The sequence below is a fragment of the Camelus dromedarius genome, chromosome 1 (genome assembly GCF_036321535.1).
Source record: "Camelus dromedarius isolate mCamDro1 chromosome 1, mCamDro1.pat, whole genome shotgun sequence".
Classification (NCBI taxonomy): Eukaryota; Metazoa; Chordata; class Mammalia; order Artiodactyla; family Camelidae; genus Camelus; species Camelus dromedarius.
The window spans coordinates 20,098,450-20,117,940 of record NC_087436.1 but is presented as its reverse complement, the minus strand read 5'-3'; the positions used below and the strand labels follow the sequence as shown (position 1 = coordinate 20,117,940).

The window sequence follows — 19,491 nt, the reverse complement described above, 5'->3', positions numbered from 1 at the left end:
ATAGACCGAGGCTATTAAACAATAGAAAATATCATTGAAATATGCTACTTGAAAAAAACTACTTAAAAAAGTATATATCCTTACTAGTGTCATGAAGAAATGCTTTTATCTCATCCCTGATTTTAAAAGCTTGTTTAAACATTTTCATCCCAGTAAACAGTTTACTTCTGTGTGAAAAAGATGACTTGTACTTACTGCCAATTTCTTCACAAAGCTTGCTCATAAGATAAACACTCAGTGACCACAGTTTAAATGTATTAACCACATTCACCAACTATGTTCTGGGTTCAGATGAAGCCAGGGAGAAGGGGACACCCATTTTATCCAAATAAGTCAACACTTCCTCATTGAATTCATAACCGGTGCTGGCAGTGTCTTTCCAGCCTGTATCATGATGCACAAAATAATTGCCAACTACATGAAAAATCTCCTGTAGCATGGGGTGGGGCAGTGAACTAAACAGCAGGTCACTGAGCACTTCCCTTTCATATATTTCTGCACATTTCTGCCATGCATTGATTGATACTCTGCATGTCTGTGATTCTTTCCAAATGTAAGCCTAATGCTAGGCATGGCCCTTCTGTGCTGAATGCCATTGATGTCACATGATGTACAACGGTCCCCTCGGATTAGGAAATTCCCAGGAGCTAATTCCTGAGCATGGTAATGATCATTAGCCTCATAGCTGGATTTATAAACTTTTTAGCAATATGTGACTTCCATATTTGTTTTTTTTGTTTGTTTGTTGGGTTTGGGGTTTTTTTGAGGGGAGGTAGGTACAACTTTGATTAATGGTTCTTTAGTTTTGGTCTCTTCTCCACCTTTAAATGACACAATGTATCAATTTCATATTAGAAAGCATGATTTTGTGCTTGTTCAGGAAAAACTAGATTGGTTTATCAGAAAGGTCACGGTCCTTTGAAAGCAATGCAAAAGCCTCGGTGGCTTCTTGCCATTCTTTAACCATGTTTGGTAACAGACAATGCAATAGAAACTAGAGGCAAATTGATTGCTGGTCTGATAAAATCCAATTTTCACGTATTCATCAAGATTCACTCGTTCTAACATATATAGCCTCACAATATTTACATTGGACTCCGGTTCATTGTTTACATCTACAGTGTTGTTCTATTTACATGACCATTTTCATCACTACTTTATTTTTATTTTTTTTAATGGATGTAGAGTCAGTTTCCAATGTTGTATCAATTTCTGGTGTGTAGCATAATGTTTCAGTCATACATATACATACATAAATTCATCTTCATATTATTTTTCAGTATAGTTTACTACAGGATATTGAATATAGTTCCCAGGGCTATACAGTATAAACATGTTGTTTATCAAATTTACATATAGTAGTTAATATCTGCAAATCTGGAAAGCCCAATGTATCCCTTCCCACTCCTACTGTTTTTATTGAAGTATAGTCCGTGTACAATGTTGTGCCAATTTCTTCCATCCCTACTCTTATACTTACTTAACTACTTCTAAGCACTTGATTTATTTTTATGAATTGCCTATCATAACACATAATAAAAATGTAAAATTAGATATAAATAGCATTTAAATATATAAGATTTAACAGTCAAAACCGTGCACTGTTAACTGAATATTAGTTGGGATGAACACAGTTTAGGAATATAGCAATTATTAAGCATGCATCTAGATTCCCAATCAAATGATAAATTAATCTTAACTTTCAAATTTACAAAATGAATGTCAACTAAGTTGTTTCCTTGCTCTTTCCTTCTACAGATAGCCTGGGAACACTGACAAACCACGGTCTGCCTGTGAGCAGCAATTCCCTATGGGTGGGATTTTGGGGTGTTGGGTTGGCTGGCTGCCCTCCAAAACAGCTCATCCTCCAACTAGACTGATATCCAAAGGCCCCAAGTCATATTATTCCTCCTATGAGCTTATAAACCTGGCTTATAGATCTGGCTTATAAACGTCAAGGTGACTTTTATTAAACATTGTGAAGCCCGCAGCATAAAGGTAGGCTATTGAAACTGGCTCTATATGAAACGAACAGACTGTTCTAGGCTCTGGAGTACAGTTGTGAATAAGACAAACAAGATTTCTGTTCCCATACAGCTTCTGTTTAGAGTTGAGATGTTCCTCGGAATACAAAAAGAGAAAAATACAGCCACACTCTGGAGTAAACTACTAAAAAAGCTTATTTCGTCAAAAGCATCATTTTGTCATGTGATATGGATATAAATCTCTCTCTCTCTCTCTCTCTCTCTATATATATATGTATATACAAAGAAATATTATTCAGCCTTAAAAAAAAAGAAGGAAATCTTGTCACCTGTAAATTTGTAACAATCTGGATGAACGTAGAGGGCGTTATGCGAAGAGAAGTAAGCCGGTCACAAAAACACAAACACTGCATGATGTCACTTACATGTGGACTCCAAAAAAGGGGAACTCATAGAAGCACAGAGTAGAATACTGGGTGCCGTGGTGCTGGGGAGAGTGATGGAGAGACGCTGGTAAAGCATTTAAGTTCAGTTATGCAGGATGAGTAAGTTCCAGAAATCTAATGGTCAGCATGGTGTCTATAGTTAGTATAATATATATAAAATATATAATAATGTGCAGTTTTCTAAAAGAGTAGATCTTAAGCATTTATACACACACATACATATGATAGCTATGTGAGGTGGTAGACATGTTAATTAGCTTGAATGTCATAATCATTTCACAATGTATCAGAATAACATGTACACTTTAAATATATACAACTTTTATTTGTCAATTATACTTCAGTAAAGCTAGGGAAAGTTTAAATTGAATTCAATTAAAATGGAATAAAACATTCAGCCACTTAAAAATAAAAAGCACCATTTCATCAATAACACAAGATCACCATGGGGGTAGGAGGTACACCCTTGCCCGACAGCACCTGACTGTAATCTGATTGAATGTTTAATCATGTGTATATCAAAACTGCTGATTAGTGATGCAGAAAATAAAACCCCCAACATGGAGCTGCTGTTATAGACTGACAACACCAGGCATGAATATGTTCCTCCTTTCTGATGGAAATTTGGACTCAAATGGAAATTTGCCTGTGGAGAGAATTATTGACAAGTATATGTTATATTTTTATAACCAATCAATAAATTCGCATTCTGGTCATACATATTAGTCTCCAGGCATGTGTGTAACATGAGAGATTACAAATCAAGGCTGCAAGGCCGAGGGCTGGCTCTGGAGGGCATGCAAAGCATCAACCCAGATGATACCCCAGTACCTACACGTCAGGGTGGCCCCAGGCTTTGTCCGTGAGCCTACCGGCTTAAGAGCAAGTTCTCTTCCCACCCAGCAACTTGCATTAATTAGTAATCATGAGATATTTGGAAAGCACTTCATAAACTATCCCTAGGGAGAAACTAACAGTTTAAGATGTGGGGTAGGAAATGGTTATTTCAAGGTTTATAATAAACCATTTTCAGCAGAGCTGGTTGATATTCTAAAGAACTGTCAAAACAGACTAGAAAATGAAGGAGCAATTGAACCCACAACGTTTGGTCCTTTTGTAAGTGTAGTTGCCTGTACTATTAATAGGAAGACAGGCTAACACAGCCAATGGAGTATGTTTAAGTAAATAAACAGACATTTCTCATTTATTGCAACAGGTTGAAATAGTGCATAAGATCAAAAAAGAAAAGAAAAGAAACATTCAGCAGTTCAGCCTTGTCTCCCTTTCTTGTGAAATTGGAAAGAAACAAAATAAGCACATTTGGATGTGGTCTAAGTGGGACAAAGAATATTTATCATAGACAGTCGAATATTAGTCATAAGACCAAAGCCACTCTTTCCAAGTTCAGCAGAAATACACACAGAATTTGATAAATATTGAATTATGCTTTGAGGCAAAACTGGTCATATTTTTTAATACAATCTGCCTTTTAAGAATTTCTCTCCTTCGACTTTGAAATAAAAGTAATTCACCAAATACAATTTAAAAAAGATACTACATCGAATTGCTTTTCATCTCAGCTTAGGGAAGAGCTTTTGCTTGCTTTTATACTCTCACCTTTAGCAATTTTTCTCCTGAATGAGAGGGAAAAAACCTTGAACGCTTCCAGAGAAATGTAGTGAAAAACAGGCTGCCTGTAAAGTGAAGTGGTCACATCAGATATACCACATATATTACTGTTCAGTTCAGACAATGTGTTTAAAGACATCAAATTAGGGTGGAAGGTATAGCTCAGTGGTAGAGTGCGTGCCTAGCATGCTTGAGGTCCTGGGTTCCATCCCCAGTGCCTCCATTACAGGAAACAAACAAATAAATAAATAAATAGACCTGATTACCTCCCCAAACCACCCCACCCTCAAAAAAAAAAAAAAAAGGAAAAAAAGACATCAAATTAGATATGGTAATTATTTTGGAAATTAGATTTTTCATTTTATGGAGCTTTCTTTAAACTGGAGAATATGAAAACATCTGAAAACACTGACCAATTTTTCTAAACTTTGTCCCCTTAGGATCACTTGGTTGTAAGAGGGGTGGATGGTGAAGAATGGTCAATTTTATTTTATTTTTTTAATTGAAGTATAGTTAATTTACAATGTTTCAGGTATACAGAAAAGTGATTCAGTTATACATAGCTATATAAATCTGTTCTTTATCAAATTCTTTTCCATTACAGATTATTGTAAGATACTGAATATAGTTCCCTGGCTCTACAATAGGACCTTCTGGTTATCTATTTTACTTTTATTAATCCCAGACTCCTAATTTATCCCTCCCCTCCCCTTTCCCTTTTGGTAACCGTAAGTTTGTTTTCTATGTCTGTGAGTCTGTTTCTGTTTTGTAAATACACTCATTTGCATCTTTTTTTTTTTTAGATTCCACATATAAGTGATATCATATAGTATTTGTCTTTGTCTGTCTAACTTACTTCATTTAGTATGATAATCTCTAGGTCCATCCATGTTGCTGTAAATGGTATTATTTAATTTTTTTTTATGGCTGAGCAGTGTTCCATTGTGTATATATACCACATCTTCTTTATCCAGTCATCTGTTGATGGACACTTAGGTTGCTTCCATATCTTAGCTACTGTAAATAGTGCTGTTGTGAACACTGGGGTGCATGTGATTTTTTCAAATTAGAGTTTTCACTGGAGATATGACCAAGAGTGGGATTGCTGGACCATATGGTAACTCTATTTTTAGTTCTTAAAGAAACCTCCATAGTGTTCTCCACAGTGGCTGCACCGATTTACATTCCCACCAACAAGTGTAGGAGGGTTCCCTTTTCTCCGCACCCTCTCCAGCATTTATTATTTGCAGACTTTTTGATGACGGCCATTCTGACCGGTGTGAGGCGGTACCTCATTGTAGTTTTGATTTGCTTTTCTCTAATAATTAGTGGTGTTGAGTATCTTTCCAGGTGTCTGTTGGCCATCTGTATGTCTTCTTTGGAGAACTGTCTATTTGGATGAGAAGGGTCAGTTTTAAAATTACCGAAACCCGGTTTCCACCCCTGAGATTCTCACTCCCTAGTTGATTGTAATCTGCCATCAAAGTTAACAGCTACTGTCCTAAAAAATAAAGTGTGGTAATGCAACCATCAAAATTCTAGAAATTCAAAACTCATTTAGGTTTAGGTTAGGTTGCCAGATAAAATAGAGGACGGTTAGTTTAATTTGAATTTCAGATAAACAACAACTACACATCCAAAATACTACAAAAGCACCCTGTATTTTTATTTACTGAATGTGGCAACACTAATTTAGGTGCTTTGGGGGGGTTTTGTTTTGTTTTGTTTTGTTTTTGTTTAAAAATTCTTTGGAACAAATTTGTTCACCTACTCTTGGAGCTCCTTAGAAACAAAAAACAAAAAATTGGTAAAGATGTTAGATGTCCTCCTTTCCTGGGTCCTAAATCAGCTCGCCTTCTCTTCACATCTCCAGAGTGCTCTGGTTGTGTCTTGCCTTACGTCCAGGATTTAGAACTGTCCTGAGCAAGAAGAGGTGGGGAGAAACAGGGCTACACCGTCTTGTTCACATTAGAAACAGAGTATGTCTCTGCTGCCATTATTAAATGTTACTTTTCATCTAGAAAAGTAAAACAGTGCTCTTTGCCTATTAAGTGAAAACATTATGAAACGAGATAGCCACTGCTAACATTGTGTGCTTCCTTCCAACCTCTAAATAAATAAATATAGATGCAGATCTAGGAACTCATTACGGGGAGATTTGATAACTGAGGCAGAAAGCTCTCAGATATGCCGACTTCTCTGTTTTCTACCAGGCACGTCCGAGAGGAGCCACAGTGACAGTCCCAGCTTCACAGAATGCCCTGCTGCCGCTTCCCTGCCTAATTACCAATTTTCCCTCGACCACCGATTAAATGCTTCCTTTCCCCATTTATTTGTGATGCCATCTTTATCATATACACATTGTTTTGTTGGTGTTATAAATCAGGCATTTTTATTGTGCCATTATAATTAGTTTTGTTGCCATAAAGGGAAGTGATTCGTGTATATCAATTTGTTTTATTTTGGCTTTCTTAGTAAAGTTTCTGTGTAAGAAGCTTGTCAGCCTTACAAAGTTCTTAGGTAAGAAGCTTGTCAGTCTTACCAACTGTGACCTCTTCTTTGGTGAGACCTTATGCAAGCTCTAAAATCTGGGTACAGTGAGTGGAAGTTTTATGACACCAGGAAATGGAGACCAATCAAGGGATTTGGGTCTCCTTTTATTCCTCATCAAATACTATCCAGCACATTCAAACAAGCGCTTCCTTGCTTCCAGCCCTCTTGTGAAGGAGAGGTTTCTTCAAATGCCACTTGGGGACCACTGCCTTACTCATCACGAACAGGAGTTGTCCCAACCCCTGCTATCACCTCCTCTGGGTCTGCACCTGTGTGCTGGAGGTATCCTCCCGTCTCAGTACCCTTACCAGTGAGAAGTGTTCAGTGGTGACTTCCAGAAACAACTTCAGCCTCATTAAGGCGAACTTGTAAACCTACACTCGAAATAATAAATAGTAAGAAGCATAATTTCTAGACAAATAAAATCTTTAACAAGAATTACTTAAACATTAAACGATCTTCTCATGTTGCGTTACGTATAATTTATTTTCTGGGAATGAGCTCACAAATCTTAGTGTGACTTAATTCAGAATAATGCCACAGTTTATTAATGCCATATATTCCTGTGAGAAAGAATGAAGACTACTCTGGAATTGCCAAATGCTTCTCAAGAGTCTCAGATGACACTCTCTTATTAGTTCTAAGAGTTTTAAAATTAATTTTCGTGGTAGACAAAAATGCTGTCAGGAAATAAAAACAGTTTGGTTGCTCTAAGTCAATGTCTAGACCTTATAAATATAAAGTTAAGATGTTAAATCAAATAGGTCATTGGAGAAAAGCCACATGACCATCTGATTAGATAAAAAGAAAGACATTTGATAACATTTATCATTCATTCTTGATTAAATTTTTAAAGTTATAGTAAACAAGGAATAAGATGCTTCCCCAACATGACCAAGCTGATGTCACTTTAATAGTTAATATTAAAATATCTTTGCAGGGGCAGGGGTGTAGCTCAGTGGTAGAGCGCATGCTTAGCATGCATGAGGTCCTGGGTTCAATCCCCAGTATCTCCATTAAAAATAAATACAAAAAATACCTTTGCATTTCTAGAATAAGCCATGCATTTTATGTTGGCTTTTTGTATCTTTCCTATGATTTGTCAATGTAGTGAATTATATTAATTGACTTTCTAATTAAAACCAAACTTACATTCTGGAAGAAACTCAACTTGGTCTTGAATTACTGTACTTTTTATACCTTGCTGTATTTGATGTTAGTTTCAATTAGGATGTATGCACCTAAATTCCTGTTTCAGGTTGACCTCTATATACCTTTCTTGAAAGGTTTTTCATATCCAATGTCTGGTGCATAGAAACATCGTCAGTTCAGAAACACCTTAAATTCATGGCTTCAGGGTTTTAGACCACCTTGGAGATGTAAATATGGTGTGGAAACTCCTGAAGCATTTATATGGTTGCAACTTTTCAGGAGTGGTTTTTCATTTCCTGTCCCTGCTCTGCTTGGAGCCAAGGCAACCCTCCTCGCAGCAGTGAGCATGTTCACTGCTGGCTCATCCTTCCCTTTGGGATCTGGCAGAAGGATCCCCTTTTAGATCTTCACCTTGGGTAGACCCTGGGCTTTGATTTCTGTTGTCCACGCACTCCAAGGCTACTACTAAAACCAAAATTTGCTGGTTTAGCAAATGTTCTTAGGGCAAAAGCAGTTCAAGTGCCTTGCTAATATTTCTGGGGAACCTTCTCTGTGTAGATTTTGGCTTGGAACTTTCTTACTACTCCATCAGATCTCTGCTGCTTTTAAACTTGTTTTTATGTGCTATCCATCCTTTTAAGTTGTTCTTCCCTTCACCTGGGAGGGTTGAGCTGAGTAAGATAGCCATCCATATTATGGGAAATGGAGGTCTTCTACAATAAACAAAAAAATCATATTTAATCTGTGTTTCTATCCCCTTTCTCACTCCTAATGTATTAATGTGTGCATGTATGTGTGGGTTTCTTAATTAGAAATTCCCAGGATATTTTTGTATTATTTTTCCTCCAAAGATATAACTCTTGGTCCACTTACAACGCTAATAGTTTCATAATTCTTTAATTTCTTTTATCTTTATTTCCTTTCTCATGTTTTTTTTTTTAATTCTCTTTTTCTAATTTGTTGAGTTGAATACTTAGTTCATTTACTTTTAGGCTTTCTTTTTTAAAATATTTAAATAATGAACTTGTTTTTGAGTTCATTGTTGACTCCATCCATTAATTTTCCCATTTCACATCCTCCTTTTGTAAAGGATCTGTAATTGTAGTTTTGATTTCCTTTTTGTTCTAAGAATGATCTGGAATAATTTCCTTCCTCAAATTCCAAATGTTTGCATTTTTACTTCTTGTTTGATCATTTATTATTAATTTTGATTGTATTTTATTACTTTTAGAGAATGTGACCTGATCAGTTTCAGATTTTTAAAAAAACTTACTGAACTTTTTGTGGCCTAATATGTTATCAATTTTAACATATACTTTATATATTCTTGTCAAAAAGAAGTAAGGATGCATAGGGTCTAATATTCAAGATGAACACAGATAGATGATAGATAGAAAAATAGAAAAATAGGTAGATAGATACTAATCTTAAAAATTATAGTCATCTGACGGGGGAGGGTAGAGCTCAGTGGTAGAGTACATGCCTAGCACGCATGAGGCCCTAATTTCAATTCCCAGTACCTCCACTTAACAAAAAAATTAAATGAATAGATAAGCCTAATTAGTTCCCCCTGCAAATTATAGTCATCTGAGTGGTTTTTTCCTACTTGATTTATCAGGTCATTAATTCAAATGACACAGGTATAAAATGTGAATCTTTCTTAGGGGTACCATGTCCAACCCTTTCCTTTACATTACTTTAGAACACAATATTTCCACTAACTAAATGCTACTTGAAAGGGGAAAGCACATGGTTAGCGGTTGTAACAAGATTATTTCCTCTGTCAAATTTTTATTCCCTGTACCTCCTTCTCACCGAATACGTATCAACTATGCCACAGCTGAATCATATCAACTATGGTCTTTCTGTGCCTTGTCTCTCCCATGAGCAACACGATGATTGTGTTTTTTCTTTACGCCTTGGACACTCCCGTGTCTTTTTCCTAGTAACCATATATTTAGGGGAAAAAATGGGGAAGAATGATATTTCTAACTAGTATTTTGACTTTGGAAAGTACCCCCCCCCTTACCACTTCCTTAATCATTATATTGATGAGATTTTTTAAAAAAATAGGAATAAAATGGCTCCTCATAGAAAATTTGGAAACAGCATCTGCAACATTAAGAGGCAGGAAAATAAAGGTGCATATAACCTCATCACTCCAAGGCAACCACTGTTAACTAGTTGTGCTTGTTTCCTTCTATTTTTTTTCAGTAATTGTTTTTACATAATTGAAATCAATTTTGTGGTCTGACTTTATCAGTATTACATCATAGGCATGTTCCATTATTAAAAACTATCCATCAAACTTATGATTAAATGCCTCACTAGCATTTCACTATTTACTAAATATTTCTTTACTCACAGAACGTAATTTTCAACTTCTTTGTGTTATTAATGATGCTTTGATGAAATTCTCTTCTCTTTTTCTTCAATAATACAGTGGACCTTGAGCTGTCAGGTGCTTCACAGGCACCTAGGGAGCCCCATGCCCAGAGTTTCTGGTTCAGTAAGTCTAGGGGTGGGACCAAAGAATGTACATTTCTAATGGTTTTAGGTGATGCTGATGGCGCAGGGACCACGTTTGGAGAGTCAGTGGAACCACTGCAATTAACAGAATGTGTGTGGATTTGCCTCAGTACATTTCTGAGAAACAACGCTTCTTCCTTCTACAATAGGTTGTATCTTTGCTATTGCAGGAGGGAAAAATAGTAATGCTTATTCTGGTTAGAAAAGAAAGTAGTGATGTCTATTTAAAAGTTCTCTAAAATCTTTTAGTCCCTGGCTTTTGCTAAGCCATTTGCACTTACTGTGGAATCTTACTGGAACAGTTACCATTTGACCCTGGAGCCACATCACTATACAGCTGGTCTCTTGCTTTATTATTATAATTTTTTTGTAAGTCACCTGCTCTCAGTTAATTCATTTCCTTTGGTGTTTTCCTTCCTGTGGGAAGTCTCTGACATCTGTCCCACATACTTCACGAATACAAAGGCTCATCTTTTATCTTTTTAACTTTTATGAGTCAATTACTCTTACCCTTTTTGTAGTTGTGATCTTTTCATTCCTTATGTTTTAAAAAGACTCTCTAGACTGTTAAGTTTTATGGCTGCTTTTTTAAAAAAAAAAATTCTTATTTTTTTTAACACCTTTAATTACATTCTGTTGGCATTTATATTTAGGTCTGAGCCTAATGTCAAGTACTAGCAGCACATGGCTGCCCACCTCACTGGCACCATCATGTGGTGAGATTGTGCATCACCTTGGACAGGGTGCCATTGTATCACACCGTATATAGAGAGAACACTGAAATTAGAGAGGTCTTTATAAGCTGGGGGATCTGAAATAATCCTGTTCCTTTAGTAATACACAGCAAAATGGGAGCTAGTGAACACCAACAATTAAGTATGTGGACACTGGAGTCAGGGACATGAGTTCAAACCCTGGCTCTCCTACTCGTAATGTTACGAACTTGGGCAAGGGGTTGGTCTCCTTGAAATTATTTCCTCCGAAGTATGGGGATACCAGTAGCATCTATTTCACAGGGATGTTGAGAAGAACAATTAATACGATAATTGTAATAGTCAGCACAATGGCCATCAAATAGTTTAGTAACACCAGCTATCATTAGCCGCTAACACATCGCCACACTTGGTTTTCCCCTCACATTCAAACCCGGAATAGAAGGAGACTCAGGAAAGAATAATTCCCCTGAGCTTTGAGAGAATTATACTCACATGATGTAATTATTTTTAGAATGATTGGAGGTAGCAAGAAGTTAAAAACTGTAAAAGGTAGATACTAAAAAAAATATTTAGATAAAAATAATTTTTTATAAAAAAAAAAAAGGAAGGAAACCTCTGGGGAAGAAAAGGTCCTCTAACCTCTATTTACAAAGGGAAATTTTAAATTTTTCTGGCTAAATTTAACCATAATTTATAGTCAAAATAAATAATTATGGGGGGAGTAACTTAAAAGCCTTTTTAAGGGTGGTTAGAAAACTTCTAAATATTAAAAATGATTTACAGCCCCACATCCTTTCAAAGGTCTATTAAACAGAAATGTTTACTTTTGTAAATCCTTGAAAAAGATAGGACAAATTTGGATTCTGGAAATTTTTCTATTAAAAATGAGTTTTAAGAGGGGAGGGTATGGCTCAGTGGTAGATGTTTGTGCTAACATGCATGAAGCTCTGGGTTTATTCCCTAGTACTTCTATTAAAATAAATAAACCTAATTACCTCCCCCCACCAAAATAGCGAGAAAAAAAAAAAAACTAAAAAGCAAAATTCAAAAAAAAAAAAGAATTTTATTTGATTAGAAAAATAGGACGAAAAGATACTTAAGATCATGAGAATAAAGCATATGAGGCATTCCACCCCCTTCCTTTAAAATTGTGCATCATGATTAAAGAGAATGGATAATCTTGTCAGAACCAGAATCTTCCATTCAGTTTCCAGACTGTAGTTTCTTCAGATAGTTAGCATCATTCAGTAAGTTTTTGTGATGCCATTATGCAAATGTAGTCTATGTTCATTATCTTTCTACTTATTAAATTCATCCAAAGCTGTCCAGGAACAGATTTTCTGTTTTGTCAACTACACCCACAGTCTTGTTCCCAGATTTTTCATCAGCATTTGCAGACTGTGAGGGAAAGAAAACAAGAAATGGGAATGATTTCATGAATTTTAAGTACACCATAACTCTGTTTCAGTGCAATATTCATGTATGTATGTAACAGCCGCCTAGAGTCGCTCCCAGCATACAGGGCAGTGCCAGTTGGTTAGAATGTGATATTAGTACGTCCATAGTCAATTCCTGTGTGATTCACCTGGCTGTGTGGAAAAGCAAAACATCTTCACTGTCAACCTGAACTTCTGAGGCAAGCAGTCTAGAAAAATCTATGCCTTTGATTATTGAAATTTGGGGATTTTCCAGAAATCTCTCTATTATTGAGTTCTATTTTAATTTCATTGTGGTCAGAGAGCAAATTTTGCATGATTTGAATCCTTGTAAATGATCCTTGTTTTTGCCTAGAATATGTTTTTTCTTGGTATGTTCTGTGTGCACGAAATATGATCTATATCCCCATTTACTTAGATCTTCCTTCATTCAGCAATGTTTTGTAGTTTCAGAGTATAGCTCTTGCATATCTTTCATTAAGGTTATTGCTAGGTATTTATAATACTATTATGAATGATACACTTAAAAATTCTATTTTCTAATTGCTGCTGGTTAACATATAAAAGTATTGATTTTTATATGATCTTTTATCCTATAAGCTCACTAATTTCAATGATTAATTCTAGTAGATTTCAAAGATTTTCTACTTGGATAATCTATTAATCTAAAGAATAGTTAAACTGGATTAATCTAAAGGCAATTAATTTAATAGTGTAAAAAATAGACTTTCTATGTAGACCATGTGAATAGTTTTACTCTTGTAATCGATCTTTACATTTTTCATTATTTTAGTTAATTTTTGCCTCTTGTACCGTCTAGGACCTCTGATACACAGTCAAATTGAACTGGTGAGAGTGAGAGCAGACATTCATTCTCACCATCTCAATCCTAGGGTCAACCAATTCTGCACTGATCATGATAGTAACTATTGGTCTTATAGTAGCTGTAGATTCCTTCATCATATGAACTTGGTTCTAATTTCCAGTTTTGTAGGGTTTTTTGGTCATTAATTGGAAATAAGGTGTCAAATTGTTCTTTCTGAATTTATTGAGATGATCTTTTTTTTCTGCTTTATTAATGTGGTTAAATTACATTGTTTGATTTATTAAATGCTGGGAAAACCTTGCATTCTGGGAAAAACTCCAGTTGGCCATTGTATTTTATCCTTGTATATTGCTCTGTTCAATTCACTAGTATTTTGTATAGGATTTTTGCATGTGTATTCATAAATGTGATAATGGTCTGTGATTTTTTTTTTCTTCTAATGTCTTGGTCAGATATTTCTATCATGGTTATGCAGTCATTGTAACATTTACCGGATAGCATTCTCTCCTCCTCTATTTTCTCAGAGTTTATAAGAGATTGACATTATGTGCTCTTTAAATGTTGATAGAATTCACCAGTGAAGTCATCTGGGCCTGGAGTTTTCTCTGTAAAATGGTTTTCAGTTATGAATTCAAATTCTGAAATAAATATATAACTACTCAGATTTTCTATTTCTTCTTAGTCAGTTTTGATAAATTTTACTTTTCAAGGAATTTGTTCATTTATTTTATCAAATTTTATTGACCTAAATTTGTTTACAATGTTCTCCTGTTATGATTTTAATTAGGAGCTTTCAACCTCAGTGCTGTGGGAGGCTGCCCTGTGCACTGCAGAATGTTTACCAGCATCCCTGGTCTCCAGCCCCTGGACACTCATAGTGTGACAATCAAAAATGTCTGTAGACACCGCCAAATGTACCTTGGGGACAAAACAGCTCTGGCTGAGAATCAGTGTTTTAATGTCCAAAGGATCTTTAGTGACCTTTCATTCCATGTACTGGTAATCTGTCCCTTTATTTCTGACTAATTTTGTTAAGACCATTGTAGGGTGTACAGAAGCAGGCTCTGCCCCAGATTTGACCTATGGATCATTTTGCTGACTTTGACTTAGATGATTAACTCTTCTAATAAAGGAATGAAAGAAACTATAAACTTCCCCTCTAAGAATACTTTGTATCATAAGTTTTAAGATGCTCTGCTGTGTTGATGGGTATTTTTTTTAGCCAATTAACAGATATAAAGAGTATTGTTTATCTATGGAGTTAACATATGGAAATTATTTAGTATTATTTCGACAAAATTGCTTACAAATGGATTTTTGGTTCTATAAGAAACAAGCAAGGAACAATATTAATCTAACAATATAATAAAACTTACATAAATATTTTCTCCCAACTCGATGACAAATTGATATAAATGCCTATAATCTGGCAGCAATGTTCATTTTGCTCTTCTAACTAAGAAAAGCCAGTCTGCATCATCCGAGAACACTGACCAGGACGAGAAAATTTCAATGATTTTACAGCACCTTATCGAGTACTGATTTGCTGCCACCTGCTGGGAGGCAGAAATGGGTTTCTAGCATCCTTAAAGGGCAAGAATGACGGCCCTACAGGTTGTAAAACTTTGTCCCATAAAGTGAAACATAATATAGGTACCTTTAGGTCTGAAAGAAATCAATAATCCTAGAATATAAATGAACTGCATATAAAGAAAAATACGATCTGTGTATAAAAATGGGAGTGTATTCTTTTAAGAGAAAGTAGATGGGATATTCGCATTTACCATGAATGATGTAAAGTTCCTGAAAATGGTGAGCCCCTCAGGTACTGATTCTGTATTTGTGTAAAGGTAATTAACCACTTGACTGGGGCTAATGGAGAAACTTAAGATCTGATGAACCACTGCTCAATGAAGATGAGTGAAAAATAAAGCTAAATCTAATGATAACAGTGTGATGGACAGAATTAACAGCCCCTCAAAGACATCCATGCCCTCATTCCCGGTGCCCAAGAGAGTGAAGCCTTGAGCCCAGAGAGCAGAACCAAGAGCCACAGAGGATTATTCCTTGAGATTCTGTGGAGACTGCCAGATTGGATTTTTGAAATTGTTTGGGCTTCTGACTCCCCTTTTCCTTCCATTTTCTCCCTTTTTGAATGGGAACGGCTATACCTGCTCTCCTGTGCCTTCTCCTCCACCGTATTTTGGGAGCAGACAACCTATTTTCTGGCTTCACAGGTCTACAATGGAAAGGGATTTTTGCCCCAGATTATACTCAGAGCCTCACCTATCTCTAGTTTAGATTGAGATATTTGGGATTTTGGAGGATTAAATGAGATGCTGTAATGGGTTGAAAATGTGGGAGACTTTGAAAGGGGGTGAATAGATTTTGCATGTGAACAGAAATGCATCTTTGAGAGTCAGAGGGTGGACTAGGGCAGGCAGAATGGCCCCTCCCAAAGATGCCCACACCCCCATCACCAGAACCTGTGAATAAGTTACCTTATGGGGAAAAAGGAACTTTGCAGATGTGATTAAGGTTAAGAACCTTGAGATACAGAGGTGATCTGGGTGGGCCTATTTTAATCATATAAATTCTTAAGATTCTTTGATTGATGAAATCTTTGACCAATGTTACTGGCTTTGAAGATGGAAGAAAGGGACCACAAGCCAGGGAATGTAAGTAGCCTCTAGAATCAGGAGAAGATAAAGCAACAGATTCTCCCATAGTCTACAGAAAGGAATGCTGTCAGTTGACATCTTGATTTTACTCCAGTGAGACCTGTTCTGGACTTCAGGCCTGCAGAACTTTAGTATATTTGTGATCTTTTAAACCAAGTTTATGGTAATTCTTTTTACAACAGCAATAGAAAATTAATACTGTAGTAACAGCTAGCAATTACCATGTTCTACCACTACAGCAAGTGCTTCCCAGATAAGCCTTTCAAGAAAGGAAGCTAAAACACCTCTGAAATCATATTACATAATCTGGCCGTGGCCACCTCTCTGACCTCATCTCCCACTCTCTCCCTTGATCACTACCATCCACTCACTCTAGTCTCCTTACTGCCCTTTAAACATACCAAGCACACAGTCTCCCCTTCTTAGTATGTACTTTCCTTAGATACCCACACGCGTTTCTCACTTTGCTCAGGTCTCTGCTCACACGTCACCTTCTCAGTGAGACCTTCTTTGCTCACCTTACATAGGACAGTATACACCCACCCTCACTTGGCATTCACTAACCCCTAATCCCTAGTTTATTATCCCACACAGCACTTACACAATCATTTGACACATATTTGTTTATTCACTCTGCGTTTTTCTCTTGCTCCCTAAATATAAGCTCTGTGTGGGCAGCGGCTTTATCTGTACTGATGACAGCTTTAGCTCCAGAACTTCAATTAGCACCTGGTACACAATAGTCACTCAATAAATACTGGCAGGAATAAAGGAACACTTAAAAAACTACTGACAGATTATAAGAATTCGCTTATGTTAACATTCTAACGCAAAATACATAGCATAGAGCAGGGATCATTAGACGATACACATTAATGTTGCTTTGGTTGGGAAACAGACCTCAGTGTACAGATTCAATACCGTGCCTTTAAGAATGAGGTCACTTCCATAGAAAACAAACTTACAGGGGTGGGGGAGAATGGGGTGTGGAGGGATAAATTGAGAGTTAGGGATTTGCAGATATTAACTACTATATATAAAATGGATAAACAACAAGTTCATACTGAATAGCACAGGGAACTATATTCAATATCTTGTAGTAACCTATACTGAAAAAGAAGATGAAAAGGAATATATACATGTATAAATGAAACACTATGCTGTACACCAGAAATTAACACATTTAAAACCAACTATATTTCAATTACAAAAAAAAATGAAAGACCATTCATTTCTCAAGTGACTTCCTATAATTCTAAACATGGTATACCATTTCTTAAGGTCATATTATAAGCAAAACAGCATATAAATTAATTTTGCATTTTCTTATAAACATAATACATTTTATTTTTTTAAAAAAGATAATTGCTAGCTACATTTTCCTTCAACTTTTTAATTCTGAAACATTTCAAATTTACAGAAGATTTGAAAGAAAAAACTACAATTAACATAGTGCCATATTTTCTCTATACACATTTTTTTTCTTTTTGTCCTGGATTACCTGAAAGCAGTTTGCAGATATCATGACCTCACCCCTAAACATTTTAGCATGCATCGCCTAAGAACAAAAGCATTTTTCTAATAACCTTAATATTATTATCAGGCCTGAAAAATGTAAGTCAACAATATAATTCCATGTTCAAATTTCCCCAATTGTCCACAAACTCTCCTGTATAACTTTTTAAAAATTCATACTCCTATCCAATTCATGGTTGCCCATTAATGCAGATCAGTCCTTCTGTCCTTTGTTGTCTGTCTTTCATGATATTGACATTATTGAAAAGTCTAAACAAACCACATTCTGCATTGATCTGTTTCCTTACAGATTCAGGCTAAACGTTTTGGCAAGAATGCTTCACCGGTGTGCTTGCAATAATCTGTGTTCTCCTCAGCATGGATGCTAGAATTGTTTGCCAGGCAGCATCTATTACCATTCGGCAGGGGGGTGGGGGTATAGCTCAGTGGTAGAGCCTGTGCTTCGCATGCACAAGGTCCTTGGTTCAGTCCCCAGTACCTCCATTAAAAATAAATGCATAAATAATGTATGAAAATGTCTGCCACAGTACATACAAAGTAGTTAATCTATAAATAGTGGTGTTTAAAAAAAACCAAAACCCAAAACATTTCTGCAAAGGACTAATGCTCCATGGAACACAGTTTAGGGAACACTTGGATAAGGAAAAAAATGTGAAATGCACTAAAATGTTTAAGAGTCTGTAGGGTAAAAAGCAGGTAAGAATTAAAAATCATTTTTAAATTACAAACTTCATTCCCTTAAGTAATGCAAACTGAGCTTTCATAAAAGTTAACACAACCAAAAACCCTCACCAAACATTGTGCAGACAAGGAACTCCAAGCTTAAAGAAAAGTACTAACTTCCAAGTTCTATCACTGTATTGACTGCGTTTAGCAGCTGAGATTTGAAACCAAGTCTGACTACTTACATGTTGTTTCCACTAGACCCTTTACTTCACTTAATCTTATGTTTTATTTTCTGTAATTAACTATTCTTGGGTCTACAATTACTCTAGGGTAAAAGTGATCTTTTAGTCTAAATAATAATGAAGCTGCTAAGGAAGACTAATTCATTTTTTATTGTTTCATATTCAGTAAGAATCAACTCACAGCAAGTAACTGAGGAAGGCTTAACCTCTCCCAAATGCATGCAATTATGCAAATCATATGTGGGGACTGGGGTCTTGGCTCCAGATACTAATTATAATACAGCCCCTATTTATGACCATATCTAGTAGCCATAATTTGATCTTCGCTATTGCCTAAGATGATGGCTTTATTACGTTACAGCAGACATTTGGGAGACACCAGTTTTACCTAAAAATTCTAGAATTCAATTAAGCTCGGGTTTTATTACTTATTACAGGATCTAACAGGTTTTCCAAAAAATTAGTTACCTTTCTGACCCGGAGAGAGGTAACAAATATTAAGCAAAAGATAGAGCCTTTCCCCCTCTGTCGAGTTTGCGAGAGCGGTGAGCGTGGGTCCTTTCTTTTGGTACAAGTTTGGAAATATTAATCAACACGAATGAGTAACTTAAGAGAAAAAAATGCTAGTCCTTCAGCCGTTAAAACCCACGCCATGCTTTTAAAACTTGAGCTGCATTTCAACGGAACATTACTGAGCATTTACTCCAATAGGCTGGAAATCGCTTTGAGGAATCTGAATCCCCTTAATTTCACCGGACTGTCAAACGTCCCATGTCTCGCCCTCCACCCCATACTTTCAGATTTGCAGGGAGAAAAGGAAACAGGTCTCCGTACGTGGGCCGTCGCAAGATGCGGGAGCCCGGCTGGACTTGGGCTCCACCTCCGGGGCTTCGCGAAGCACCAAGGCCGGGAAGGGATGGCCATTACCCTCCACCTTTGGAGGCGATCTGGACCTTAAGGGAAGCAAAAGCTACCCACAGAGACCGTAAACCGCCGTCTCTCGCGTCACTTCCCCGACGGCTGCCGGACGCGCCGCCCCGTCCCCACCTGCCGCAGGCCCTCAGGCCTCCAGGCTCACGTGCCCTGCGCCACAC

General features: G+C 36.5%; 1 non-coding gene across 1 annotated transcript; it reads left to right on the top strand.

Moving 5' to 3' along the window:
- Window positions 1-17,900: 17,900 nt before the first annotated feature.
- Window positions 17,901-17,972, top strand: TRNAA-CGC (transfer RNA alanine (anticodon CGC)). Its single transcript has one exon. It is a non-coding gene; the product is annotated as a tRNA-Ala (tRNA).
- The last annotated feature ends 1,519 nt before the right edge of the window (window positions 17,973-19,491 follow it).